The following is a 26791-nucleotide window of genomic DNA, read 5'->3' as shown; positions in this document are numbered from 1 at the left end:
ATTTAACCTGCTACAGCTTTTTGTGTTAATGTTGTATGACAGATTTGACAGAACGTCTGCAGCCGTCAGTCCAATATCTGCGTCTCTGCAACACAAGAAAGAGAAACATTAACACTGCCTTTTATTTGGATAGTTAAAATATAAATCTTTTATGGTCCCATTACAGTGAGTATGTGTGTGATGAAATGTGATGGGCATAAGCATGAAGCACACATTGCAAGCTTTCAATAATTTCTGCCAGATTTTGTTTCGGTTTAGGGGTAAGTAAAAAAATATATACAATTTGAATATTTGCTTTAATAATTGTATTGCAACAGAAACCAGGTAAAATGCCAAATGTAGCTTGAACTATGTAATATATCTGAGGAAACAAACAAAAAAAACAACAACAAAGGTTGACAGCATTATTTCTATCAAAGTACCTGTCTTCCTCCTGAAAATTGTCTACGTCCTCAACATCAGAGCAACTGCTGTCAATGACAACTGGTGCATAGATCTTGGTATATGTGCTGTGGATTAAACAATGAAATACTAAAACAAGATGGTTGTGAAATTACAGTAAAAAGTGTTATACTTGGTACTGTAATGCATTACATTCAGCAGTCAATATTTCATGCTAAACCCAGAGCCAAAAGTATTAGTGCAATGACCGAACAATTTGAATCCATTGTGACTTACTTGTAGAAGTCACATGATGTGGTGTTTTTGGGTCCTGGTCCTGCTCCATTGGCCTGTTTATGAAAGTAGAGATAACACCAAACAAATTAACAATAATTACATCATTAACATAAACTTAATAACATTACAGAATAATACATACTTGCCCATCAGATGGCCTGGACACTGTTGGTGGACATTGTTTTGGTAAACTAAAACAAACAAATAATTTGAATAATTTAATTTAAATCATAATATAGATATTTGTTAATATGATTTAAAGAGCACAACATGCTCGATCTATTCCTTCTCGCAATTGAAAGAAAAAATAAATGAATGCTGTGAAATACGTGGATAATCAAAAACCACAAGCACAGGTCTCAAATTAGCGGGAGAAACTTACATTTTCAGTGGAAGGCTAGCAAATGCCTCATCATCGGATTCTGAAGAGGAGTCATCTCCATGACTTTGGAAAGAGAAAATGATGCATCATTATTAGGCTAGGTATATGCAAAATATATGGCAATTTTACAACCAGCTCAAATTAAATTAAGAACTCACTTAATTACCAACCATTATCAATTATTATTATTATTATTTTACATACATGTACTTCAATACTTACTCGAATCCTGAAGGGGGCAGTTGTACAGTACGATCCTCTGGTAAGACTTTCCAATGGCCTCTTTATAATGTTCAAGGACAAAGGGTTTGTCTGTGCCTGGTATATTTTGTACCTGAGAGCCATCAGGATATACCAGGACATATTCTCCATCGTACATCATGTCTTGATTAAAATCTCGCTGTTTTTTTATAGCAGCTGGCAAAATTTGTTTTGATGACCACAGGGGTTCAACATTTAATGGCAAAGTTTTCCCTCTTATAGGTTTTAACCCATATTTTGTTCTGGTCATTATGCCAATTGAAATCTACAGAAATAAGAAAAGAAGAAAAACAAACATGTTTAAGACTGTGTGTACTGTGTAATAGTCACATTGTGACCTAAACCTCCATATTAGTTTACCTTGACCATAATGTTTGGTTTCTTTTTAGCCTTTGAAAAGGTCCTCCTCTCAGCCTCTTTAACTTCCCTGAACCTCATGAATTGACCTGCTCTTCCTTGGATACTTGTCTCATTCACTAACACACACACACACACACACACACACACACACACACACACACACACACACACACACACACACACACACACACACACACACTGATTCATTATAGCTATGCTTTGTGATTGGTTGATAAATTGCCACCTTTCTGACAGCTAAAACCATGGGACAATTCAATGCAGCACAGTAACGTTAAAATGGGAGCACAGTAAGGGGATATTACCTGTAGGCCCACGGCCTAGGCTTGATGACGTGGATGGACACACCGTAAGGAACCCCACGTTCAGACCACACGACGGGCAAAACTTGGGAGCGTCCCCCAGTTGCTCGGCACAATACGGACAGAACATTTCAAACTAAAAATTAAATAAATAGTTCAGATATCAGGACAACATTGTACAAACGCCAGTAATGCATCTATTTAATGGCCAGACACGAGCTAGCCAGCTAACTTAGTTTCCAGCTAACAACGTTGGCAGACTAATACGTTATGGGGACAATAACTTAATATGTTAAAAACACACAAAACCACTTCGGTATCAGAGCACATCGACAAGTCTGTCATAATGAAAGAGAAACACTTACCTCTTGAGACAAGAAAAGCACAGCACACATTCAAAAAATAGCGCTAAGACAACCGGATGGATGCGGGTCCGTCACTGATTATGGCCCCCCCGGAAACATTTCCGTTGTGTTTTTGCAGTTTGCAGTTTGTTTCCCTATTTGCTCGTGCTGCGAATATTTGCAGCGAATGTGAAATCGACAAAGTTGTTTTCTGAATTTGCATGTGTTTTCTGAATTTGTATGTGTTTTCTGAATTTGTATGTGTTTTCTGAATATGTAGTTGTTGTGGCGTTGTTTGCATGTGTTTTCTGAATTTTTATGTGTTTTCTGAATATGTAGTTGTTGTGGGGTTTGTATGTGTTGTGACCCTTCTCGGCCACCGTACTTTACAAATATGAATATATAATTCATGAAAATCTTTCTGGATTTTGTCTTTCAGATCAGCTGAAAGCATAGCAGAGATTGCTTTCCATTTCTCCCAGCTGAGACAGAATTTAGATGTATTGTAACTGGAGGTTCCAAAAACATTTCAGACACAAGTATTGAGAGTTTCAGATATTCCCTCTTTCTTCAACAGAGCCCTGAATGCCCCTCGGGTTTTGGAAATAATCCCCTAACCTCTTTCATGATGTAATCAGCTATTTTCCTGACCTGCTACCTCTTTTAGACTTTTTATGCCAACACATTGTAGAAGGTTCAGCAAGTGGCGCTGTGGCTTAGTTTGTCAAAGTGCCTGTCTTGTAAACAGGAGATCCTGGGTTCGAATCCCAGCAGTGCCTATGCCACAGGATGTGGGCACTGCTCACTTAATCTTTTACATATGTAAATCTTTGCATGCTGAACAGTGTGCATCTGCACAAAATGTGGAAATCTAAGAAGTGATGTGCATGCAATAGCGTCTTAAAGTTTGTCTTTTGTGGCTCTGTGGCACAATGGATAGCGCATTGGACTTCTAGATTGTGAATGGAGATATTCAAAGGTTGTGGGTTCGAGTCCCACCAGAGTCGTGCATACCCTCTTTTGCTCAGATGTCTTTGTGTTGGACAAGCATATGCTTAAAACTTGAATCCATAAACTACTTCAGAAGCATACCCTTCACGTTCTGCTTATTTCCCTCTTTGGACACACCCAACTCAGATCACAGAGTACTCTACTAATTAACTTAAGTCACCTATTTAAATAAGAATAGGTTGAAATCCACTGGTCTAGGCCAAAATCTGCATCAACCTATTGTTGGCCACCTACCTAGAAAAAAAAGAAGAAAAAAAAAAACACGCTTTCCATTTCTCCAAGCTGAAACAGCATTTAGATGTATCGTAACTGGAGGTTCCCGAAACATTTGAGACACGAGTACTGAGAGTTTCGATCCAGAAATAAATGGCTTGAGATATTCCCTTGTCCCTCAACAGAAGCCTGCACACCTTTCAGGTTTTGGAAATAATCCTGTAACTTCAAAGGGACCTATTCATGATGTAATCAGCTATTCTCCTGACATGCTACCTCTTTTAGACTTTGTATACAAAAGCATCGAACCAGTGACAGTAACTTTTGTGTGGCTTAGTTGGTTAAAGCGCCTGTCTAGTAAACAGGAGATCCTGGGTTCGAATCCCAGCAGTGTCTTATCTGTGGCTTCTAAGAGTAGTCATTCAATCATCTCTGATGTGAAAGTCTTGGCAGGAAAGACAATCTGGTCTTTTCGGTTGCAAATGAAGGTTTTAAAAAGTGTCCCGTTTTTTGGGTCCCACCAGAGTCACGAATGGTGTCCATTTGCACAGACGTCTTTACCAGACTGACATTTGCTTAAAGCTGGGGTTTTCCAACTTTTTCAGAAGCCTACGCAGCACATTTTTCTTCTTTTCCTTATTGAGCACACCCAAGTCAGATCGTCCAGTACGTTACTTATCAATCAATTATTTGATTCACCTGTATTAAATGAGAGAGATAATAAAACAAATATATATATGTGGTGCAGATGCGCTTCAAGAATGGTTTGCAAGTTCCTGGCTTAGGCCTGAAATCTGCTACTACCGATTGATATGGTCAAGCCTATGGATATTTGTACAAACAAAGTCTTTACATATATGAAGAATAATACATGGATATCTTTCTGGATTTTGCCCTTTCATATCAGAAGAAGGCTCAGGAAACATTTTAGGCATGACTATCGAGAGTGTAGAGCCAAAATTAAATGAGTTCAGACATTCCCTTGAGGCGTGAAAGGCCCTCGTGTTTTGGGAAACAATCCTCTTACCTCTAAGGGACCTCGTTCATGACGTGATCAGCTGTTTTCCTGATGTGGTACCTCTTTTAGACTTGTTTTACCAACAAATTTCACAGTATCTGGCGCTGTGGCTTAGCTGGTCAAAGCGCCTGTCTCGTAAACAGGAGATCCTGGGTCCAAATCCCAGCATTGCCTTTGGCACAGGATATGGGAGTGCTTAACCTTTTCACATATGAAAGTCTTTGCATGACGAACTGTGTTTACCTGCACAAAACTGGAAAAACTAAGAAGTGCTGCGCATGCAACACTTCCCTGAAGTGTGTCATTTTATGGTACAATGGATAGAACTTTGGACTTCTAGGATGCGAATGGAGAAATTCCCTGGTTGTGAGTCCCACCAGAATAGTCAGTGGCCTCTTTTGCTCTGATGTCTCTGTGAGTCAGACATATGTTTAAAACTGGGGTCCACAAACTACTTCAGAAGCCTACCCTTCACATTCTGCTCATCTCCCTTATTGGACACACCCACGTCAGATCATAGAGTACTCTACTAAGTAGCTCAATTAACCCTTTTGAAATAAGGTAAATAACGAAAATGTATAGCGTCTGGGAGGTTTCGAGAATGTTTTGAAAACCACTGGCTTAGGCCAGAATCTGCTACTTCCTATTGTTGAGATCCAGCCTCTGGATGTATTCAAAACAGTCTTTACAAATATGAATATATAATTCATGAAAAGCTTTCTGGATTTTGTCTTTCAGATCAGCTGAAAGCATAGCATAGATTGCTTTCCATTTCTCCTAGCTGAGACAGAGTTTAGATGTATTGTAACTGGAGGTTCCAAAAACATTTCAGAAACACGTATTGAGAGTTTCAGATATTCCCTCTTTCTTCAACAGAGCCCTGAATGCCCCTCGGGTTTTGGAAATAATCCCCTAACCTCTTTCATGATGTAATCAGCTATTTTCCTGACCTGCTACCTCTTTTAGACTTTTTATAGCAACACATTGTAGAAGGTTCAGCAAGTGGTGCTGTGGCTTAGTTGGTCAAAGCGCCTGTCTAGTAAACAGGAGATCCTGGGTTCGAATCCCAGCAGTGACTATGCCAGTGGATGTGGGCACCGCTCACTTAATCTTTTACATATGTAAATCTTTGCATGCTGAACAGTGTGCATCTGCACAAAATGTGGAAATCTAAGAAGTGATGTGTATGCAATAGCGTCTTAAAGCTTGTCTTTTGTGGCTCTGTGGCGCAATGGATAGCGCATTGGACTTCTAGATTGTGAATGGAGATATTCAAAGGTTGTGGGTTCGAGTCCCACCAGAGTCGTGCATACCCTCTTTTGCTCAGATGTCTTTGTGTTGGACAAGCATATGCTTAAAACTTGAATCCACAAACTACTTCAGAAGCATACCCTTCACGTTCTGCTTATTTCCCTTATTGGACACACCCAACTCAGATCACAGAGTACTCTACTAATTAACTTAAGTCACCTATTTAAATAAGAATAGGTTGAAATCCACTGGCCTAGGCCAAAATCTGCAACAACCTATTGTTGGCCACCTACCTAGAAAAAAAAGAAGAAAAAAAAACACGCTTTCCATTTCTCCAAGCTGAAACAGCATTTAGATGTATCGTAACTAGAGGTTCCCGAAACATTTGAGACACGAGTACTGAGAGTTTCGATCCAGAAATAAATGGCTTGAGATATTCCCTTGTCCCTTGAAGGAATACAAGTTTATTAAAAGGTTTAATCTAACTTCTAATACTATCATATATAAACTGAGAAAGTTCTGTTTGTTGAAGTTAGCATTTCAGGTTAGGATGGTAAATGATATCAGCTGTGAAACAGTTTCCAGCAAGAGAATCTGGCAAATCCTGTTTTCTCCATTGTAAGTTAAATGAGTCTGATCACTGAGACTTTCTTTAATGGCTCTGAGATGGCTCTTGGAACCAGAGTTCCTGGCCACTATCAGCATTTGAATAGTTATGCTGATTCCATTGGATTGGTAATGCCCTCAGAGTAGGGTGTGTTCGTACTACATTTGCATGCTTTGTTTGAATTTATCTCCACCTCCAGAAGTCCCTCCTCTTAAAATGCCTATAATATACCATGTAAAGTTACTTTAATTTAGACGATGTTGGAATGACTGCAGCTACCGACAAGCAATAAAGAACTTCTGCTTGGAAAACTTCCACCGTCTCCTGGTCTGAGCTTCTAACTTTTCTACAAAGAAAAAGTTCACAACACCCTTATCCCTCAACAGAAGCCTGCACACCTTTCAGGTTTTGGAAATAATCCTGTAACTTCAAAGGGACCTATTCATGATGTAATCAGCTATTCTCCTGACATGCTACCTCTTTTAGACTTTGTATACAAAAGCATCAAACCAGCGACAGTAACTGGCGCTGTTGCTTAGTTGGTCAAAGCGCCTGTCTAGTAAACAGGAGATCATGGATTCGAATCCCAGCAGTGCCTATGCCAACTGGAGGTTCCCGAAACATTTGAGACACGAGTACTGAGAGTTTCGATCCAGAAATAAATGGCTTGAGATATTCCCTTGTCCCTCAACAGAAGCCTGCACACCTTTCAGGTTTTGGAAATAATCCTGTAACTTCAAAGGGACCTATTCATGATGTAATCAGCTATTCTCCTGACATGCTACCTCTTTTAGACTCTTTTAGGAAGATAACGAAAATGTATAGCGTCTGGGAGGTTTCGAGAATGGTTTGAAAACCACTGGCTTAGGCCAGAATCTGCTACTTCCTATTGTTGAGATCCAGCCTCTGGATGTATTCAAAACAGTCTTTACAAATATGAATATATAATTCATGACAATCTTTCTGGATTTTGTCTTTCAGATCAGCTGAAAGCATAGCAGAGATTGCTTTCCATTTCGCCCAGCTGAGACAGAATTTAGATGTATTGTAACTGGAGGTTCCAAAAACATTTCAGACACAAGTATTGAGAGTTTCAGATATTCCCTCTTTCTTCAACAGAGCCCTGCATGCCCCTCGGGTTTTGGAAATAATCCCCTAACCTCTTTCATGATGTAATCAGCTATTTTCCTGACCTGCTACCTCTTTTAGACTTTTTATGCCAACACATTGTAGAGAGTTCAGCAAGTGGCGCTGTGGCTTAGTTGGTCAAAGCGCCTGTCTTGTAAACAGGAGATCCTGGGTTCAAATCCCAGCAGTGCCTATGCCACATGATGTGGGCACCACTCACTTAATCTTTTACATATGTAAATCTTTGCATGCTGAACAGTGTGCATCTGCACAAAATGGGGAAATCTAAGAAGTGATGTGCATGCAATAGCGTCTTAAAGTTGTCGCTCTGTGGCGCAATGGATAGCGCATTGGACTTCTAGATTGTGAATGGAGATATTCAAAGGTTGTGGGTTTGAGTCCCACCAGAGTCGTGCATACCCTCTATTGCTCAGATGTTTTGGAAACAATCCTCTTACCTCTAAGGGACCTCGTTCATGACGTGATCAGCTGTTTTCCTGATGTGGTACCTCTTTTAGACTTGTTTTACCAACAAAATTCACAGTATCTGGCGCTGTGGCTTAGCTGGTCAAAGCGCCTGTCTTGTAAACAGGAGATCCTGGGTTCAAATCCCAGCAGTGCCTTTGGCACAGGATATGGGAGTGCTTAACCTTTTCACATATGAAAGTCTTTGCATGACGAACTGTGTTTACCTGCACAAAACTGGAAAAACTAAGAAGTGCTGCGCATGCAACACTTCCCTGAAGTGTGTCATTTTATGGTACAATGGATAGAACTTTGGACTTCTAGGATGCGAATGGAGAAATTCCCTGGTTGTGAGTCCCACCAGAATAGTCAGTGGCCTCTTTTGCTCTGATGTCTCTGTGAGTCAGACATATGCTTAAAACTTGAATCCACAAACTACTTCAGAAGCATACCCTTCACGTTCTGCTTATTTCCCTTATTGGACACACCCAACTCAGATCACAGAGTACTCTACTAATTAGCTTAAGTCACCTATTTAAATAAGAATAGGTTGAAATCCACTGGCCTAGGCCAAAAGCTGCAACAACCTATTGTTGGCCACCTACCTAGAAAAAAAGAAGAAAAAAAAACACGCTTTCCATTTCTCCAAGCTGAAACAGCATTTAGGTGTATCGTAACTGGAGGTTCCCGAAACATTTGAGACACGAGTACTGAGAGTTTCGATCCAGAAATAAATGGCTAGAGATATTCCCTTGTCCCTCAACAGAAGCCTGCACACCTTTCAGGTTTTGGAAATAATCCTGTAACTTCAAAGGGACCTATTCATGATGTAATCAGCTATTCTCTTCTTATAGACTTTGTATACAAAAGCATCGAACCAGTGACAGTAACTGGCGCTGTGGCTTAGTTGGTCAAAGCGCCTGTCTAGTAAACAGGAGATCCTGGGTTTGAATCCCAGCAGTGCCTAATCTGTGGCTTCTAAGAGTAGTCATTTAACCTTCTCTGATGTGAAAGCTTAAAGCTTGTCTTTTGTGGCTCTGTGGCGCAATGGATAGCGCATTGGACTTCTAGATTGTGAATGGAGATATTCAAAGTTTGTGGGTTTGTCATATGGGTAATTAATAAATAAAAACGTATCGATACAAGGCCCCCACTCCAGAGCATTTTTTCACACACCGGCTTGTCTTGTGGATGTCTTGTGGATGCCATACCACCTTTGGAAGGTCAGGCTGTGCTGTCCTGTGTGTGGAGAATCAGGGTGTTCTGGTTAACCTCCACCAGCTGCATGGATGTTCCCCCATCACCAAGCTGTTGCCCAGTACAAGCTGCCTTATCCTGCGATAGTCTTGCAGGATCAGAGACAATCTTGACAGGGCTCCCTTGCCTTTTCTTTTGGGGCTTGGGTGGACAGTGCAAAGTCTGATGAAGATGGTCTCCAGCAGACGGCAACAGTCAGGCCACTGAGCAGGTGCGCTGCTTGCACCCAGCACACATCTGGTGGTGCTCTCTACACCAGGGTGAGTGGGCTTCTTCGGGACCTTGAAGCGTCCACTCAGCAGTCTCTTTCGGCATCGACTGTCTTACACCACCCGTTCCTTGTCCCGGTCATCCAGGTTCTGCCAAAGAGCAATTATGGTGTTGGCTTCCTGGTTGGTCAGGCTGAGGGCTGTGTGGTCCCGGAGATCCACCAGATATTCTGCCAGCTGGTCCACATGTTGATAACCCGGGATATTTTGGTAGTCAACAGCCTATTAAAAAACACAAACATGCAATACAATTATTACATCACATCTGTCTAATGCATAATTCCATAACTGATTGTGTTATTTTCCTGTTTATCACCGTAAAGCACTGTATAGTACAAAGCAGAGAGAGCGCCATTCTTGACATTTTACAAAGCACCAAATAAATAAAGATGACTTGACTTGATGTGTATTTGCAGCTTACAAATGAATTTAGGCTGTACTTTTAAATGTAAAATATGTGGAAAGTCTGGATTTAAAGCACTGGATGTTAATTCATCATAATTATTCTAGTTAATTTGAAAGACATACAAAGGAGTAGTATTTACCGTCTCTTCTTCATCATCATCCTGACCAGCATCCTCTGGCTCTGAAGGGAGAGTTGAAACAGATGTTTCAGAGGGAACAGGTGTGACAGCAGTCCCTGAGGGTCCAGGTGATGAAGGAGACTGTGTGAGGACAAGTTTGGGGTCAGGGACCAGTGAAGGGGATGTGGAGCCCAGTACAGGTGTGGCACTGCTGGTGACCAGGGTGGAAGAACCCAGTGTCAGTGTGGAAGAGGGTGGTGACAGAACAGCCTCCGGATCTGCTATTGTGTGATCCTCGCTGATGTCACAGAAGCCCTCATCTTCATCTCGCTCCTCCACACTGAGGTCCTCAATAAGCTCTGCTGTCTGCTCAGAGTCAGGATTCATGTCCTGCAGTGCCTGACCAGTCTGCTGGAACAGATACTGCACTCCAATGAGCTCACCTGAAATAAAAACAATAAACAAACGGAAATTAAATAGAATGTTGTGTATCATATTTGATACATTAGGCTTTTGTAGTAGCTCATATAGTGTGAGAATATAGAGCTCATCGTCAAGGAGAAAAAAAACAAAATAGTTTTATTAAGAGGCCAAACACGTTTAATTATGGGGGCAAAACATGAAATGAAATGCAATACAATGATGATTGAGAGAAAAGTCTGATGATCATTTTGATATTTACATGTAACATGATTTTCTAATCAAGTGAACCCAAACTGCTTCAGTCTAGTAACTAGTCATTAAATATTACTAACAATATAAAAGTTATTCTTACAATTACTTTATAAAATCAGTAAAGGTTTTACAATGAAAAGAAACGTGAAGCACGAGTTGAAGGTGGACACTTTTACAATTATACTAAAAGACTATAATCAATCAGACGACAGAGGGCATGTTTCCTAAAAATTTTTGATCATGTTGATCATTTAGAGTCCTTTAGAAACTTGCATATCAATTATGATACAATCGACTCTATAGGGTTAAATCTGACATACAGACGGAGGTTACACAGAAATTGCAAGTTGATAAAATAAAAAATATATAAAACAATTCTCACCGGTGTAACATGCAGGGGGACAAAACGTGGGGACCACTTTCCTGCCAAACAGCTTTTCATAATTGCCGTTTACACAGTGAACAAGTTCTCCTGTGTAGCTGCGCAAAGCTGATGGCTCCGATGACAGGGAAGCAGCCTCCCGGTCCTGGTTCCACCGGTGTAGACCCTCCAGCAGATAAATCTGAAAGTTCAGACTGTTTGCACTGGTCCCTGTAAATAGACACAACAGTGTTTAGGAGGTGTTAAAGGAACACACAAAAACACTTAATGCTCTTTCTTTACACCTGCACAGTGTGTGTGACAAAGACAATACCTGGGATGAAACGGTTCAGGTGTAAATGAAAGGACTCGAGAGAAGTGGAGCCTCTGGCACATCTGTAGGTCTTCAGAAGCACACCTCCCTTGTTTAGGCTCCCTGTCTCTGTATAGAGCACAACACCAGGGGGGTCTTGAATGCATTTCACATGCTTCTTCTGGACATTCCAGATGTGCTCCATCCTTTCTCGGTCCAGGAGAGGAACACCCAGGGAGTCTTTGCCCTTGCTGCTCAGGAGCTCTGTAAGCAGCCGCTCAAGGAGAAGGATGGTAGTCTCCTCTCCACAGGTCCTCCTCCGGCAATGGAGTGCCAGCTCATTCCTGGTAAGATGCTCGTTGACATCTTCATCTGTCAGCGCAGGCCAACCCTGGGATATCAACAGCTCTCTCTTTGCTTTGCGAAGCATAGAAACATCAGCCGCATCCCACTCAAAAATGCACGCTGACAGCCGTGACATGAAGATGGGATACAGCTGATGGGCATCAGTTGTACACCCCATGGCAATCCTGCGCATAAAATGCCAGATGTCCAAGCGAATCATGAGATCAGGCCACCCTCTGAATCTGGTTTTCAGCTTGGTCTCACCCACATCAGTGCAGCAGCCACAGTCCACGTACAAAACAGCAGGTGGATCCACACTAGCCTGCTGGTACCTTTTCACCAGACCATCGACCATCATGTCCAGTCCTGCTCCTTCCTGTGCTGTCAGCACACTCATGAGCACCTGACCAAACTCATTGCCAACAGAGGTAAGCCAGAGTCCCGTTCCCCTTGCCGTCCCAGCCAGCTTCTTAGTGATCTGCAGTAGATGACAGGAAGCATGCAATGCAATGAAACATCACACCATGTAGAATAAGATACTCATGCTCTTATAATGATATAACAGTAAACACCATAAATTAACAAAAATCCCCTGCTAACCTTTTTAGTGGAATCCATCTTCAAGACTGAACCATACGTAGATGTTATCCTTGCATGGATTCATCCAGCCTTGTCAGGATGTCTTGGCTGTACACGGTGAGCAGCCACTTGCAGCTTGGGACCACTGTAGGCTCTGGGGGTTCCTGGAATTGTATTTGCAACACCCCGGGTCGTTTGAGGAAGTCCACACATTGGGTGGTGTACCGGGCCATACGCTGGAGCCACTCCTCACTGTGGTTCTCACGCAGCTGTTTGATGACACGGGACTGTTGCCTAGGCCACGCTCACGCAGGAGCCGAATGACTCTCATATCACAGGCATACCTTAGGAAAAGCTAAATCCACACATTCATATATTTTACACAATTGATTTGTAAAGTATTTGCAAACATATGTGATGATGGGCTATCAACTGGATGTGGAATTAAAGTGTACTTACTTCCGCGTGAGGATGACCCGAAATTCAGAGCGATTGCCCAGATCCAGCTGTTGCAGGACAGTCTGACTCCAGGACACATGCGAGGCTTTACACTTGGTACAGATGAGGGTTTCTGTGACCATGTTGTACATCCTATCGATGTCCAGAACCTGCCGTGCCCTTTTGTGCAGACCGCCTCCAGTCAGCTGATGCTGCCCGCAGGCAGAATTGGGACAGAGAGCCTTGATCTTCCAAAGCTTGTACGGCATCCACAGCAACAGAGCAAGACAAAAAAATCTGTCTGGAGCTGGAGCCTGGTTGTAAATAAGTGCTGGCTGTGGTGGGTAATACCAGAGCTGTAGGTTGTCTCGAAGCTCTGGTTTTCCCTTGGGCCCCATTTTAAAAAGCCTGCTGGCAATCCACCTGTGATCCTCTGGTGGCAAAGTGTCCGACCACAAACGATGCAGTCGAACTAGAGATGCATCTTGCAGTAATGCCCCCGAAGGAGTAGTCTGTGAATGAAAAAGACAAAACATTTAGTCTAGCAGGTCATTTATTTAATTACCGCTTTATCTATCCAAGACTACCCTCATATAAAATAGAAAATATTGGATGTCAAAAACGTACTTAAGGTTATAGAATAAAATGTATACATTTGTTCCAATAGTTTTCAGAATTGTGTCAGCTGCTAGCACTAATTTGTGTGACTACTGAGTTGTGACAGTTAATATGCAAATTCAATTATTTTGGACCAATAAAATTTGAAATTACTTACCGAGACAACATGCAATGAAATATAATATATGTTGCATATATAACAAGAGAAAGAAACAGTCATAACTGTCCAATAATTTTAACTAATCCTAGATGGAATTATACAATACTGTTTAAAGGTCTATGTTCAGTAAGATTCTCTTTTGTTTTTTGAAATATGATTAAAATACAGTCAAAAACAGTAATAGTGGGAAATAATATTGCAATTTAGGATCGCCGCTTATTTGAATCTGTTTTCAAAAGTATTTACAGTTTTTTTCAATCGCTAACAAGCGCTTACCCATACTTCAGATACTTTTTCCTAAACTCTTAACACAGACTCACACCAACAAAACACAATTGGCCAAATTGATAATTTTCTTCTCAAGAACACATTTTGTTACAGATTTTTATGATTGTTTACACACTAAAATAAAAATTTCCACACAATTTGCAAAATTCTACTCCAATGAGCAAAACCCCTCCGCAGATTTGCACAACATTACACACAATGTCTGCCTTTCCCTTATAGCAAAACATTACACACGGTGATTTGTAAAACTCTACACACATTTTCACACCTTAGACACAGATAAGGATTGTGAGGTTACTTCCTTGTCATTACAAAGCCCCGGATTGCCATTGACCACACTAATGAATGAATTGGATATGCACATCCATCAGGCGTGGAAGCACACATGTGCTAATTTGAAAACGCATCACTCAGGAGTGCTATAAAAGGCAGCAGGTGAGTTCACCTGTCTTCAACAAAAATGGAAGGAGCTAGAAGAAGAAGAAGAAGAAGAAGAAGAGTGAGAATAAGAGGGGGGGCTCAAAGAGGAGATGAAGGAGGTAGAGGAAGAGGAGAAGGAGGTAGAGGAAGAGGTGAAGGAGGTAGATGAAGAGGAGAAGGAGGTAGAGGAAGAGGAGAAGGAGGTAGAGGAAGAGGTGAAGGAGGTAGAGGGACCATGGACTGACACCGATGGAAGCTGGACAAAGAGTTCAACCAAATCTCTGGTTGATACTGTAACTGAATAGTTACAGTATTCTTGTTGCTTTTACAGCAGTTTTTCTTCAGAGTCAAACTGTATGTACTTCATGCAGTAATTTTAATTTGTCTACAGATTTTATTTTTTTCATTGATTTCATTGTTGGTTGATTACTGTAACTGATTATGGTAAGAAATACTGTAAATAAATACTTGAAATATGAGTCTGCAGAAATCAGTGTTGTGCAGTGCTTGGTAAGTTTATAGTAGGCCTATTTGTGTACATTCTCCCTATATCTCAAACTAATCATGAAGAATGTTGTTTGTGTGTCACAATTTTTTTTTTCATCTAAATTATCCCTTACATAACAATGTCTGGCCAAAAATCTAGCACATGCTATTTCCTAAAAATAGTATTTTTACAAATGTGTTTTTTATTTATCACAACAGTGTGAAACTGGTTACAATAGTGTCTGATCATTGAGGACTGTGTTGGTTAAATGAAAACTAATAGCATTTTCACAAATATGTGTATATCTTTTGACTGAAGTGTGTATGTTTTGACAGAAGTGTGTCATTTTCCAAACAATCTAGGAATTATGCCAATTGAGTGTGGTGTTTGGATAATTGTGATTACATTTTGAAAAAAAGAACCCGGTTTTCAAAATTGCGTGTAAACAATTGAAAAAAACTGTAAATATATACTAACTCTTGTAAGGAACTCAGCTTTTTGGAAATATTAATAATCAATAATATCTTGTTATTATTAATTATAAATATTTGGGTCAGTTAATTGGATTAACTTGATGTGGCTGAATTAATATTACAATCAATTAATCAGTTCTTCCAACGAACTCTTTTGATTATTAATTTATTCTAAGAAAAGGGTATCTTCCATGGCCACCGAAGAATAATTATTTCTTCGCCTGTACTTGTACTTTGAGCCAGTAGCAAAAACCGTGATCGTAAAGTGACTTGTATTGCAAGCAAAACAGAACCAAATACATATTATGTACAAGTTTTATTAACTAAATATAGATATTTATATGAATATAAATAAACTAAACAACATACACACATGAATACATAAATAGGTTAGTGATAGGATGAAGTTGGAAACCGGAAGAGGGTCTATGAGAAGAACCATCAGAATTTCATTTTACACATTTCATTGAATTGAATACTTGCATTTGTAATGGGAACAATTCTTGAAGTTGTTGAAAATTGAAGTCGTTGATGGTTCCGGCAGTGTCAAGTGGAAGTTGGTTGAGCGTTCTCTTTCTCCAGGACCGCATGGCTGGTTTGGGCAAGGCCTGGGACTCTGTTGAGGCCACGCCGAGCACCCAGGAGAAGTGAGGAAGTCGGAAGGATGGGTGATTGGAGTCGTTGTTGGTTGGAGTCTTTGTTGGTTGGAGTCTTTGTTCCAAAACTCCTGAGATTGTCCTTGGTTCTTTGTGAGAGAGTCTTCTCTCTTTTCCATGAGGCCGGATCTGGTTGGAATCGAGGCCTGCTGGGCCCTGGGGCCCCCGTGGAGGGGGAGGGGGCTCCCCAGTCTCACCAGAACAGTGTTGCGGCTGGATGAAAAACTAAGAGAGGCAGGTCACATGTGGACTGTCTCTAATAAGGCCTGGAGAAGATCCTCCCCTAAGGGTTGAACTCGACCAATCAGAAAAGGGGACATGTCTGAGAGGGAAAGTGGCTCTTAGTTGATTTATGGATCTTTGTCCCTAGGAAGATTATACCTTCATTAATGCTAAAATAGCTATAACACATCCACACTGCATTCTAGAAGAAGGTGATGTACATCAAAGTGTGAGTCATTAAATGAGGATTAGTTAGGTAGGAGGCACTATACAGGTGAGGTTACATTGATCGTTAGTTTGTTGTATACCAGGATACATACCATAATATATACCTAATAGTACACGAGACAGTAAACCATTTACACTGTTTCTTTCACAGTTTTATGCATGTTCATTTATAGATCAGTTAGTCTATGATTAATGCAGCAAAGTCTGTTTTAAAGAGGGTTTCTGTTTCATAGTCTCTCTCTTGAGTATGTGGCCACATTCCTCGGAGGTCGTAAAATCTCCTTGTCATGCCCTGTAACATGACACTGTTTCTGCCCTTGTGTTTGTTAATTTGGGCTGTGTGAGGAGTTTCATAAACCTTTGTATATAATGAATAATTAGTATGTGTCTGATTGGTCCATACCCTACAGATCCCCCCTCTCGATCGTTGTTGTCCCCCCTCAAGGACAACCACGAGCGAAGTTGGAAGTGCAGAGATCGGACACACACTTGTCATAGAAGGCTGGAAGGCCATGGTGGCCTCTGGTTGCTCGTGTCTTCTGGAGCGGTGGTCGTTCCACGGCTGGTGATGTGGACAGTAGCCAAGTCCAGGTCTCTGCAGCAGGTGTTGAGGCAGCAGGTTTTGGGACATTCTGAAGTTCATTAGTTTTGGGGCAGGTGTTTCCTTGTGGTTGCAGGAAGTGGTTAGGCCTCTATGTAGCATAGAGAGGTTTTCAAGCTGACATGGTGCTGGTGGCCGGAGGTCAGAAGGTGGTTGTTAGCCTCTCAGTCACGAGAGGTCTGAAGGATTGAAGTGTTGTTCTGTCCTTATGGTGGTGCCGACGCAAGCTTGCCTAAGCTGGGGTGGGCAAGGAGTCGGAAGCTTGTACCTTACAGGACTCCTCGGGTGAGTCCTGTGCAGGGAGCTATTTTGCGTGTGTCAGCGGCTCCAGTAACTCTGAGGCAGGTGCGTCCAGCTGTCCTTGCGGAGCCTCAGATTGACACCTGTGTGAAGGGTATGGAAGAGGATGCTGTCGTTGACAGCCGTGGTCTTCCTGTGGTGTTTGCAGGTTGAGGGTGCTGTCCTCCATGGCTTCTCCAAGGGGCTTGGCTGGTACCTGGGTTGTTGCCATGGTGACAGTTCTGTGCTGGTCCTGGGCATGCTCAGTCCAGCTGCATTGAATCTGGTTCGAACCTCAGTGTCTAGCTGGTCTGTAAGGCTTTGGGCACAGGTCCGCTCCTTGTGGGACGCTGTGATCTATTATGTGAGGTTGTTTACCTTCTGTTTTATACCCATAAGGTGGGGTAAGGAGATGAGAATCTTGATCACCCCGGTGTGGCTGTAACTCTGGCTTGGGTCATGGGTCGTTTGTCCTCTTCTCTCATGGTGCAGTTCCGTTGGCTCCGGTGCCGTCGGATGTCAGCAGCCATGGGTGGAACAGTGTTCCTCGCGATGGCTTGTCAGTCTTTTCGTTCTCCTAACCGGTTAAGGTCAGGTTAAGCAGAGGATCTGCAACATTTTGGCACACCTGTGGTGAGAGACTAATGCATGACCCTAGAAAGTTCAGAGCCACGGTTTAATGGGTTCGCTAGATATGTAGCATAAAGCTAGGTATTTCATGTGTAGCTAGCTAGTGAAGTGTGTATTGTATCCTTATCATCTTAGCTGTGAATGTTAGGAGGCTAAGACTTGTGTGGTTCCGAGAGTATTTCCTGGAAAGGGCATAGCCGAGATGAAATAAATGACTTAAGATGGTTCTTATGACTAAAATATTTCTCTGGACTTAACTGGTGGTTCACTACGGCTTGACGAAGTGAAGAATAGGAGGAAAAAGGACAGCTTTCCTATTCAAATTATGCTTATTATCAATCCTCAGGACTATAGTTATGCCCTAGTAATCGTTGAAGTTACTTGTGTTGCAGGGTCATAAAAATTAGTGCACTTGTTGAAAATAAACAAAATCACAAATAAAGGTGTCTCTGGTTCCTTTCTGGGCCCTATGGGAAATGGAACCACATTTGAACAAGAGAAGAAATGGAAATAAATCATATACATGACAGTATAGACAAGTGAATAGCTGACTGCTATTATTATCGAAGTAAAATAAAAATAAAAAGGACTTAAGTAAGTGATCAAAACAGCCGGAATGATCTGAAATTGAGAGTAATCAATAGCACTAGTGACTAACCTTTAGATTTGCCTGGACCAAAACTCCATAGTGGGTCACAGCTGTTGCGTGTTTAAGACCACACCGTGTGTGTCCCTCCAAAGGTTTAGTCAACATGCTGATGAAAATTCTCATAACTATAAGAATTCTTCTCTAGCTACACAGCTTACATGTAATTAAACTTGGGTTTAATTGACAGGGCATCTGCAAATTTAGCCTACAGCGCTCAGCAAGGACTATGCCTAAACTAGTGAAGGTGAAATTCAGCTGAGAAGAATTGAAAGTAAGGAAAGAGAAAAATTAGAAACCCTAAATGGGGTTAAAGAAAGTATTTTAGAATACTTTGCGCTGTATACATAAAAGCTGTAATTAAGGCTTCAAGTAAATGATGCTAACCGCTAACTGTAGAAGTTATTATGTAGCTTAGCCTAAGCTGGATGGATGCTAGGTTAGCTTAGCTTAGCCTAAACTGGATGGACGCTAGGTTAAGTTAGCTTAGCCACCTAGGCTGGTTTGTTTACAAGATGACGTCACGAGTTAGCACTTCCTGTGACAAGTCGTTGTCATGGGAACCAGTGCATGTCAGAACAATTCAACAGTCCATGAAGAATGTCCGCACATTTTAAATGAGTTATGCATGTTTAAACGGGTTAAAAGGGGGCGCCTATACTTTAAATCTTTCAAGAACTTGATGTTACATTCAGTAAAATGCAAATGTGGTTTGGCATTTGCAAATTTTACTCATGGAACTCTTCTCTTTACTGTACGCAACTTATTCTATTTGTTTACAGAGTAAGGAAATAGATTTGCTGTAAGTCAAAGCTTGTCTAAGCCTATATAGTTACGTCCATCTCGTGCATAAATACTGACTTTTCAGCGAGTAAACAGTTTTGATCGCTAGGTAGCTCTCTGCTTGTAGATGCAGCCAAAATTTAGGTGAATTTACATCAACCTAACAATAATTTGTAAGGTCTTTACTTTGTAGAAAGGGGAGCATCACCCAAGTCTACGTGTATATAACACTGTACTGAGATTCCTTCGTCAGAAACAGATTAAGCAATACTGCAATTTGGATTCCTTCAACCAAAGCAGACTAATAAATACCGGTACAGTTTGCATGCCGCTGAGATGAGATTCCTTTGTCAAACAGACTTACGCTTTAATGCTGAAATTACCGATACCAGTTAAGACCCCTTTTTTTTATTTTTTATTATTATTATTTTAAGTAGAGATGTCAATTCCAGCTATCGTTTTATCTGCATTTAGACAAGCCAGCAGCTAGTGATCAAAATGTGTATCGCATATCATGTCCCGTTTAGATCGGAATGATCAAATAAGCACTTTTTTAGGATAACAGTAGTTACGAAGGGGCTCTAGGTCATGCTAGTTTTCCTGTAACCCTTCATTGTCATGGAAACTAATGTGTAGCAGTGCCAATTCAACCAGCATGTAGCAAATGTTTGTTTCAAAAGAGTCGTGCATAGTCTGTTGGCAGGTGAGGCTTACACGTCCATTCAAGATTTCCTTTATATCAGTAAAATTCTACTTTTACTAATGCAGAGTCTTGCTGCTCTTTGAGCACACATTTTCATCTACTTTAAAAGTTTTATGTCCTATGTTGACCAGGGACTTTTTAGCAGAGTCTTGCATTGTTTTCATGCTGTGTGCCTTCTGGCTTTGCAGTTCAGAATCAATGGGGTCTTAGGAACCTTTTCTGGGGAGGCCTTCTGTGTTAGAGGCCTTCTGCATCAGGTCACGCATCGTTGAGTGGGCATTGCGTGGGGGCAGGTGAAAATATGGTGACTAACTGGTTTTGGAGGAAAAGTTTCTTGAAGCTGGTGTCCTCCTCCGTCACAGGTTCGTTGTAAGTTCCACAGAAAACTCGTTCGGAGTCGGTGGTGGTAGCACAGGCCCTTCTAGGTCTGTCCTGCTTGGTGTTTGGGCAGGGCCAAGCTGGGCTAGATGTGTCTAGATCAGATGGAGTCTGTCTCGGTGTGCCACACCGGCTGCAGGTGCTAATGTGAAGGTCAGCAGGGTCCATCTTTCTTGTGTGGTCCATTTGCAGTGGGTTGGACTGTTGCAGCTCTCTTTGGACCACATGGAGTGCGTCAATAATGTTACAGCAATGCTAAGTCAGTGTTCGGACTTCCGCTGCACATTGATGGCTTTAGCTCTCTTTGAGTTCAACCATTTCTTTAAGTTCTTTGAGTGAAACAGTTCTTTACCCGTCGGTTTGCAGGTGCTCAGAGCTGTCGTCCGCCTGAAAACTGATGATCTCTTTCAGTTGCTCTGCTCTGTCAGGGTCCTTGCATCTGTCCTGTGCCTTCTCCCGTTGAGCAGGGTTCGTTCTCTGTGGAGTCCTGTGGCTGGCAGCGTTAGTTCATTTACCTCCTGTTTGAGGCCTGCGGGAGCATGGCCAAGGAGAAGATAATGCTGGTCAGCTCTTGGTGGCTCAGGCTGGGTGTCAGACGTCTGCTTTCATTGTTGCCTAACTGTTCCTTCCTCTGCCGTGGCAGGTCGTTGCCTGCTTCAGGCTGAAGGATGTCCATGACACTGCTCTGCCGGGTCTTCAGGTGGTCCTGGTGGCAGGGCTGGGTGTCTGAGGCCTACTGGAACACTTGTGGGAACACGAGAGAGAAATGGCAAAGGCAAATGCAAGTTTCTACAGAGGTGGTGAGCTATCTGTGTGGGAGAATGGCTATGTGGAGCAGCTAAAATTTAGTGTTGGTGAGCACACACAACAAAAAAAAAAAAGTTTTGAGTATCTTAGTTGACGTGCTTTAAGCAGCATCGACTGATGACTGGGCTCTTACATGTCATAACCTATTACTCAAAAATGCTGATGGTTCTTCTCACATGTTGTGCTACGAGAGTAACAGATAGAGCAAAACCAAAATAAAACAATGGGATGAAACCAGAAAAGAAGAGGAAGAAAGGAGTGTTTTACCTATTTAGGTTTAGCTAGGAGACATAGGTAAACAGGAGTCACTTATGGGTTATGCTGCTGTTAGACTAAGCTACCAGGGACACATCAGACATCTCAAGGTCCAAAAGAAGAAGAAGAAACAATGGGAAGTGTTTCCAGTTCTGTCTGGGGCCTACTGTGCGTTTGTGTTTAGCCGTACTTCATGTACTTAGCTTGGTGCTAAGGAGTGAGGATGGGTAAAACACAGACAGGAAGTAGGATATTAATGACCTGTGTAACTCGCTATGGAAACAACAGTCGCTAGATATTGTAATCCTATAGAGAGAGAGAAGATGAGGATAGTGACTAGTGATCTAAAATAAGGTAAAGGTAAAGTTAGAACGTCCTTATAGCTCTAAGAAAACTAAAAGGAAAGGGAAGCGTATCAAGTAATTTAATTAAATTTCAAATTTAGTTAAGCCCTTCTTTTTTTCTTTAGCTGAATATAAGAATTCAGGCTGAAACAAACGTAAATAACTAAATTGAAATAAAATAAAAATAAATAAAAAAAATGTATGTAAACATTGTGTGTTCTCATAGCTCTGGTAACTAGAGGGGAACTTGACTAAGCAAATTGATTTAATTAAATTCCCAATTTAATTAAATTCAATTTAACTGAATAGGACTATTCAGGCTCAACAGGTGTAAATACACAAAATAAAATAGGGGTAGATTTAAGTAAAAATAAAAGAAACACAAATAAAAACCCAAAGTATCTGGGTTTCAATCTGAAAGTGAAACCAAGAGGAAGGGGTCGAGAGAGAGAAAGAGAGAGAGAAGAGGGTGGTTTAACCCTCTTATGAGACGTGCTTCGTGAAGCTCTGACACCAGGGTGAATCATTCGTCTCAAATCATTCGGAGTGTATCACTGCTAAGGTCACGTGATTTTATTAAACTGGGCTTCGTTACGCGTCATAGCTGTTTCGAAATTGTTTTCAATTTCAACGGTTCGTGAACCATTGTGTATCTGGTCTCTATGTGATCTCGTATCACTTTATAGATTCGTACACATTTAATGACGCATTTGATAAAGGGTCTGATTGACTTTCAAGTCAAGCTTTCATAAAACGAGCCCTACGGTTTACTAAGATATTATGCCTTGAAAGACACCTCATATTAAACGATATTAGGTAGCTCGCGGATTGCCATTACCTGATTACACCTTTTGATAAAACCTTTGCGATTGGTTTGTAAAAGGTGTTCCGTTGATTTGAGTTTCCGCTACGCTTTCACGTGTTGGGCGAATGTGATGACCACTACACTACAGAAACCTAATGTTGAGAGGGATGTGCTTTTTAGAAGATGGCTCCTTCCCATAATCTGCCCTGCAAGCAGTGTGACTGTCTGTAAATTCCACAAACAATAGAACAGAGGTTATTCGGCATGGCAATCTGCCTACAGCTCCTTGGTACGATGGCCTTCACAAAGGTTATGTAGCGAATTGCAGCATTTATATTTAACATGCCTCCACTTGTTTCCACCCAGTTTTGAACTGAGGACCTGTCGTGTGTAAAGCGAACGTGATGACCACTACACTACGGAAACTTGATGTGGATGTCAGTCCCACCTCTTCTAGGGTACGCTTGTTCAAAAACGACTGAAACTATAGACTGCCCAGTGTTTTAAACATGGCAAAAAGCTGCTAATTTTGTTGGCAGACCAAACATTTTTTATTACTGTACAGGAAACCTCAACGGCCATTTGTTTTATTTTTGACAGAAAATGTGCCTGCATCCCTGCAAGTGTACTGACCTGATCAAGCGAAAACCACACACAGTTTCCGCCCAGTTTCGAACTGGGGACCTTTCGCGTGTGAGGCGAACGTGATAACCACTACACTACGGAAACACATCTTCAGGTTGCAGACATAAATCTTTAGATGCACGCTTATTAAAAGGCATATAAAGGAAAGGAGCGCTGCTACTAGCGTGGCAAAAAGTTTAAATTTTCTGTCAGAATCCAACCACTGTTTCTGCTCGGTTTCGAACAGAGGACCTTTTGCGTGTTAGGCGAACGTGATGAACACTACACTACAGAAACCTATTGATGAGGTACATGTGCTTTTTAGAAGATGGCTCCTTCCCATTATCTACTCTGCAAGCAGTGTGACAGTCTGTGAATTCCACAAACAACAGAACAGAGGTCATTCGGCATGGCAGTCTGCCTACAGCTCCTGGGTACGATGGCCTTCACCTGTCTTAAAAGTAAGGGTTTTGTATCGAATTGCAGCATTTATATTTAACATGCCTCCACTTGTTTCCACCCAGTTTTGAACTGAAGACCTTTGCGTGTAAAGCGAACGTGATAACCACTGCACTACAGAAACTTGATTTGGACGTCAGTCCCACTGCTTCTAGCGTACGCTTGTTCAAAAGCGACTGAAACTATAGACTGCCCAGTGTTTTTAACATGGCAAAATGCTGCTAATTTTGTTGGCAGACCGAACATTTTATATTACTGTACAGGAAACCTTAATGGTCATTTGTTTTATTTTTGTCCTTTTCTAAAGAGATTAAACCACAAACATCCCTGCAAGTGTACTGACCTGCTCAACAGAAAATCGCATACGAAATTTTTGCAAAAACCACCCACAGTTTCCGCCCAGTTTCGAACTGGGGACCTTTCGCGTGTGAGGCGAACGTGATAACCACTTCACTACGGAAACACATCTTCAGGTTGCAGACATAAATCTTTAGGTGCACGCTTATTAAAAAGCATATAAAGCAGTGGTCTCAAACTCAATTCCTGGAGGGCCAGAGCTCTGCACAGTTTTGCTCCAACCCTAATCAAGCACACCTGATTCAGCTAATCAAGGTCTTCAGGATTGCTAGAAACTTCCTTGCAGGTGTGAGTTTGAGCTGGTTGGAGCTAAACTGTGCAGAGCTGTGGCCCTCCAGGAATTGAGTTTGAGACCACTGATATAAAGGAAATGAGCGCTTCACCCACCTAGTGTGGCAAACAGTTTACATTTTCTGTCAGAATCCAACCACTGTTTCTGCTCGGGTTTCGAACCGAGGACCTTTCGCCCTTTAGGCCACCGGGTTAGGGAAGGGGACCCCCGCGCGTCGCCCCCTAGGTGATTTTTCGGGGACCGGCCGACGGCGCCGACGAAATCCGGCCCCCTCGCCTGCGATCCGGGCATCGGCCACAGGGGGGCGACTCGCCGACCGCCCTCAGTCGATTCGACACGCGCCGAACAGGTTGCGGGCGGGCGTCCACGGAGCGCACGTGCGTCCCCCTGACCGCCCTTTCGCGAAATTCCCTGACCGCACCCACCGACCACGGAGCGCCCGTCCGTCCCACCTGTGACCTGCGAACAGCCCCCTGGCCACGCCCACTGACACGAACAGCCTATTCGTCCCACCGACCGCCTGTGTGACCACGAACGGCCTTTTCGCCCACGGCCAACCTGGGTGACGGCCCCTGGCCACGCCCACTGACACGAACAGCCAATTCGTCCCACCGACCACCTATGTGACCACGAACGGCCTATTCATCCCACCGACCGCCCAGTGACCACGGACAGCCTATTCGTCCCACTGACAGCCTATGTGACCACGAACGGCCCGTCCGTCCACGGCCAATCTAAGTGACGGCCCGTGGCCCCGCCCAGTGACTACGGACAGCCTATTCGTCCCACTGACAGCCTGTTTGACCACGAACGGCCCGTCTGTCCACGGCTAATCTAAGTGACGGCCCGTGTCCCTGCCCAGTGACCACGGACAGCCTATTCGTCCCACTGACAGCCTGTTTGACCACGAACGGCCCGTCTGTCCACGGCCAATCTAAGTGACGGCCCGTGGCCCCGCCCAGTGACCACGGACAGCCTATTCGTCCCACTGACAGCCTGTTTGACCACGAACGGCCCGTCTGTCCACGGCCAATTTAAGTGACGGCCCGTGGCCCCGCCCAGTGACCACGGACAGCCTATTCGTCCCACTGACCGCCTGTGTGGCCACGAATGGCCTATGTGTCCCATCAGAAGAACTATGCATTATTAGACTTAAAATGGCATGTCCATGGACAGCCTATTTGAACTCTGTCAAATAAGTTACAGGTCGGCAAAGTAAGGGCCCACCTGTAACTTATTTGACAGGGTCCAAATAGGCTGTACGTGGTCAATGCATTAATAGGTCATATTTCATAATTACAGTGGTTTTATTAGGTGAAACCTACTGTACACCACACAGGGGCCACAATACAACACACTGATGTACATTAAAGCTATCAATTATGCATAATTAGCCTAAAAATGGACTGTCCACGAACAGCCTATTTGGACCCTGTCAAATAAGTTGCAGGTGGGCAAAGTAAGGAACCACCTGTAACTTATTTGACGGGGTCCAAATAGGCTGAGCGTGGTCAATGCATTAATAGGTCATATTTCATAATTACAGTGGTTTTATTAGGTGAAACCTAATGTACACCACACAGGGGCCACAATACTACACACTGATGTACATTAAAGCTATCAATTATGCATAATTAGCCTAAAAATGGACTGTCCACGAACAGCCTATTTGGACCCTGTCAAATAAGTTGCAGGTGGGCAAAGTAAGGGCCCACCTGTAACTTATTTGACGGGGTCCAAATAGGCTGTCCGTGGTCAATGCATTAATAGGTCATATTTCATAATTACAGTGGTTTTATTAGGTGAAACCTACTGTACACCACACTGGGGACACAATACAACACACTGATGTACATTAAAGCTATTAATTATGCATAATTAGCCTAAAAAATTACTGTGCACGAACAGCCTATTTGGACACTGTCAAATAAGTTACAGGTGGGCAAATTAAGGGCCCACTGTAGCCTAAAACTGGACTGTCCATGAACAGCCTATTTGGACCCTGTCAAATAAGTTACAGGTGGGCAAAGTAAGGGCCCACCTGTAACTTATTTGACGGGGTCCAAATAGGCTGTCCGTGGTCAATGCATTAATAGGTCATATTTCATAATTACAGTGGTTTTATTAGGTGAAACCTACTGTACACCACACTGGGGACACAATACAACACACTGATGTACATTAAAGCTATTAATTATGCCTAATTAGCCTAAAAATGGACTGTCCACGAACAGCCTATTTGGACCCTGTCAAATAAGCTACAGGTCGGCAAAGTAAGGGCCCACCTGTAACTTATTTGACAGGGTCCAAATAGGCTGTCCGTGGTCAATGCATTAATAGGTCATATTTCATAATTACAGTGGTTTTCTTAGGTGAAACCTACTGTACACCACACAGGGGCCACAATACAACACACTGATGTACATTAAAGCTATCAATTATGCATAATTAGCCTAAAAATGGACTGTCCAAGAACA

General features: G+C 42.4%; 1 long non-coding RNA gene and 11 other non-coding genes across 12 annotated transcripts; 9 read left to right on the top strand and 3 right to left on the bottom strand.

Moving 5' to 3' along the window:
* Nucleotides 1-1288: 1288 nt before the first annotated feature.
* On the bottom strand, nt 1289-2108 carry LOC143719421 (uncharacterized). The gene is made up of 3 exons (XR_013196512.1): nt 2005-2108; nt 1682-1797; nt 1289-1586 (listed from the first exon to the last, which is right to left on the bottom strand). It is a non-coding gene; the product is annotated as an uncharacterized LOC143719421 (long non-coding RNA).
* Nucleotides 2109-3050: 942 nt separating this feature from the next.
* Nucleotides 3051-3124, top strand: trnat-ugu (transfer RNA threonine (anticodon UGU)). Its single transcript has one exon. It is a non-coding gene; the product is annotated as a tRNA-Thr (tRNA).
* Nucleotides 3125-3263: 139 nt separating this feature from the next.
* trnar-ucu (transfer RNA arginine (anticodon UCU)) lies at nt 3264-3352 on the top strand. Its single transcript is given in 2 exon segments — nt 3264-3300; nt 3317-3352. It is a non-coding gene; the product is annotated as a tRNA-Arg (tRNA).
* Nucleotides 3353-4687: 1335 nt separating this feature from the next.
* trnat-cgu (transfer RNA threonine (anticodon CGU)) lies at nt 4688-4761 on the top strand. Its single transcript has one exon. It is a non-coding gene; the product is annotated as a tRNA-Thr (tRNA).
* An 830-nt stretch (nt 4762-5591) lies between these two features.
* Nucleotides 5592-5665, top strand: trnat-agu (transfer RNA threonine (anticodon AGU)). The gene has a single exon. It is a non-coding gene; the product is annotated as a tRNA-Thr (tRNA).
* A 139-nt stretch (nt 5666-5804) lies between these two features.
* On the top strand, nt 5805-5893 carry trnar-ucu (transfer RNA arginine (anticodon UCU)). The gene is given in 2 exon segments: nt 5805-5841; nt 5858-5893. It is a non-coding gene; the product is annotated as a tRNA-Arg (tRNA).
* A 1076-nt stretch (nt 5894-6969) lies between these two features.
* On the top strand, nt 6970-7043 carry trnat-agu (transfer RNA threonine (anticodon AGU)). The gene has a single exon. It is a non-coding gene; the product is annotated as a tRNA-Thr (tRNA).
* Nucleotides 7044-7692: 649 nt separating this feature from the next.
* On the top strand, nt 7693-7766 carry trnat-ugu (transfer RNA threonine (anticodon UGU)). The gene has a single exon. It is a non-coding gene; the product is annotated as a tRNA-Thr (tRNA).
* Nucleotides 7767-8122: 356 nt separating this feature from the next.
* On the top strand, nt 8123-8196 carry trnat-ugu (transfer RNA threonine (anticodon UGU)). The gene has a single exon. It is a non-coding gene; the product is annotated as a tRNA-Thr (tRNA).
* A 734-nt stretch (nt 8197-8930) lies between these two features.
* trnat-agu (transfer RNA threonine (anticodon AGU)) lies at nt 8931-9004 on the top strand. The gene has a single exon. It is a non-coding gene; the product is annotated as a tRNA-Thr (tRNA).
* A 14234-nt stretch (nt 9005-23238) lies between these two features.
* trnav-cac (transfer RNA valine (anticodon CAC)) lies at nt 23239-23311 on the bottom strand. Its single transcript has one exon. It is a non-coding gene; the product is annotated as a tRNA-Val (tRNA).
* Nucleotides 23312-24055: 744 nt separating this feature from the next.
* trnav-cac (transfer RNA valine (anticodon CAC)) lies at nt 24056-24128 on the bottom strand. The gene has a single exon. It is a non-coding gene; the product is annotated as a tRNA-Val (tRNA).
* Between the last annotated feature and the right edge of the window lie 2663 nt (nt 24129-26791).

This window comes from Siphateles boraxobius, unplaced genomic scaffold (assembly GCF_051911475.1).
Source record: "Siphateles boraxobius isolate OS27281-9 unplaced genomic scaffold, OSU_SipBor_1 63, whole genome shotgun sequence".
In the NCBI taxonomy this organism is placed as follows: domain Eukaryota; kingdom Metazoa; phylum Chordata; class Actinopteri; order Cypriniformes; family Leuciscidae; genus Siphateles; species Siphateles boraxobius.
Note: the sequence above shows the minus strand (reverse complement) of the source record. Positions and strands in the feature narration are given on the sequence as shown.